At 42.7% G+C, this 2,549-nt stretch overlaps 1 pseudogene; it reads right to left on the bottom strand.

The window, feature by feature from the left end:
• Window positions 1-1,109: 1,109 nt before the first annotated feature.
• LOC116547981 lies at window positions 1,110-2,207 on the bottom strand (annotated as a pseudogene).
• Between the last annotated feature and the right edge of the window lie 342 nt (window positions 2,208-2,549).

Here is a 2,549-nt window from a genome sequence, read left to right as displayed (position 1 = left end):
TCTTTAAAGAATACAATGTTAGTAAAAAACCAAAACTGCTTAGTAAGGTATGTATGGCCTCGTTTATTACCTATCATAGGCGCCAAGGTGCTGCTAGTCAATAGCTATTTAAGCTTTACAGAATATTATTTTTGGCCCAATATTGATATGTTAAATGAATGTATCAGAGAATCTTATATTTATGGCATCAGGTTATACAGATCTATTCAAAACCATTTTTGTCAAAGTTTAAACACTGGAACAAAAGTCAACTTTTTCCAAATGAGATACAAAATGACTCTTGCTAATAGTACAAATTTTGTTCCGTGGGTAATAATAAAATTTATTTTTATTTTAGATTCAGGGAGCACATGGGCAGGTTTGTTAGCTGGGTACACTGTGCGCTGCTGAGGTGTGGGGCACGGATGATCCCATCGCCCAGGTAGCAAGCAGAGCACCCAGTAGGCAGTTTTCAGCTCTCACTCCCACCCTCCCTTCCCAGTGTCTATTGTTCACTTACGTCCTTGGGTTTTACTGTGTCCAAGATTTTTTTCTTTACATGAAACCATTGAAAACAAAATAATGTCATGCTTATAGGTTACTTTGTACATTTATCATTCTATTACTACATGTCTTAAGTAATTAAGTAGCATATTAAGGACATAAACCAAGTCATTATCTCATACCAAAGGACTATTGTTATTCAATCATCTAGCAAATTCATTTTAATGGGTTACATTACAGGGTCGAGGTCAGCCTACAGCTACAAAATAGGTTAATTAAATTTTTTTATATTAGCTTTTAATTTTTTCATTGGAACAGGATTTGGGCGTGGGAATGCTAAATGTAGCAGGCTTCAACAAATTCACAGTTTATCAAAATAAAGTTCTTAAAGAATACGATAGCTATACTTTAACTCTTATAGTACAAACCCTCATATTAATTGATGGTCACAGAAAAATACTGTAATGATTTAAAGTTTTAAAATACATCAATGATGCAAGTCTCAAACAAAATGTAGCGATCAAAATACTTAATTGTCCTTTCAACAAGTTTTACAAGCACAATCACTCTTCACTGTCTGAGCAAATCAGTTTTAGTTTCTTCATTGTGCCTTTTAACATGACATTTGTCAGGTTGTTGAATTTATACTGCAACAGTATTTTAGATGTTACCCTCTAGAAATTTCCTCATTCCAGATCTCCAATTCTTGTCTTCTTCCCAAAGCCACACCTGTCTTTTTCTAGCTCAGTGCTTTCCAGGAGTCACCAGTTGACCCTTTGAAACAGGTCTCCTACTTTCCGTGGCTCTTCTGCTTTCTTTTTTTCTTTCTTGCACTTTGAAGAGTTCCTACTCTTCTTTCTTTCTTATTAGGGTCTTGTTGCTGGGTTCCATGTTTCAACTTAGATAAGCAAAGATTCTTGTGAGACCTTTTTCTTGTATCCAAATTAGCTTCGGTTTCCATTTCAACATCATTACCATTGGGTTTCTCTGGATAAGTTATTGTTCTTGTTCTTTTACTTTCTACGCTTTTGCTGCTGCCTTCATTAGAAAGGTGGATGATTTTTCATTTAGCACATAATTCACATAACTCTTCATTTTCTCCATCGTGTGGTTGTAGTTGAAGTGTTGAAAAAACGGAATGAAAGGTATCGTTCTGAGAGATTATCATAAGCAATTTCCTTTTTAAAGACATATAAGAATTTGGATCACCAAATATTCTTTCAAAGACTTCTGTTTCTTTAAAGTTGCCGTTTTCCATACAAACAGCGATGGCCTGAATTTCGATTAAATTCTGTATTTCTTCGTGAAGTTTGTCCTTTTCAATTGAACCCCAGATCATCAGGGCTGATGCCAAGGGTGTCATTCGTTCATCATTTTCAAACTGTGCATCCAGGTTTTTTCCTGCTGCAATTCTTATCAAAACTGACATCTGTGTAAAGCTCTCAATCGATAAGCGGTTGGACCGGGCAGTCCTTGAAGAACAGCCTCAGCGCTGCCGCGGGTCGGGCGGGAGTCCCCAGAGCGGCGAGGAAACGGAGCATCCAGCCGGCACCCACGGCCTGGGCCACAAAGCCGGGTCCTCCTCTGGAGCCCCAGCGGCGCCTGGCGCTGAGCGGCCCCTCCCCGTGTCTCCCCGTTTCTGCCGCGGCAGCCCCCCCATCCGCTCTCGGATTCTGAGCAGCGGAGGGAGGAGTGGGTGAGTCCGGCAGAGACGCCGGGCCGGGCTGGGCATCAGGGGGTGAAGGCGCCTCTGGCAGCCAGGGACCCCACAAGCGGGACGAGCGGGAAGCTCTGCAGCCTGGCGCGTCCCCAAGGGTCCTGTGTCCTCACCCCTCTCCAGCCCTCCAGGAAGACCCTGCAGAAAACCGGAAAGAAGAAACGTTTTCTTCTGCTCCTTCTTTGTTTTCAGCGCTCCGTCTTCCTGTGACAGCAGTGACACGCTACCACTTCTTCCCGGAAGGACGCCTGAGGTGCGATCACGTGCTCCGTCTTCCTGTGACAGCAGTGACACGCGCGCCACTTCTTCCCGGGAAGGACGTCTGAGGCGCGATCACGTGCTCCTTGTT

The sequence above is a fragment of the Sapajus apella genome, unplaced genomic scaffold, assembly GCF_009761245.1.
Source record: "Sapajus apella isolate SASKATOON/1434 unplaced genomic scaffold, GSC_monkey_1.0 scaffold5968, whole genome shotgun sequence".
In the NCBI taxonomy this organism is placed as follows: Eukaryota; Metazoa; Chordata; class Mammalia; order Primates; family Cebidae; genus Sapajus; species Sapajus apella.
The sequence above is the reverse complement of the archived record's forward strand: the minus strand, read 5'-3'. Positions and strand labels throughout refer to the sequence as shown.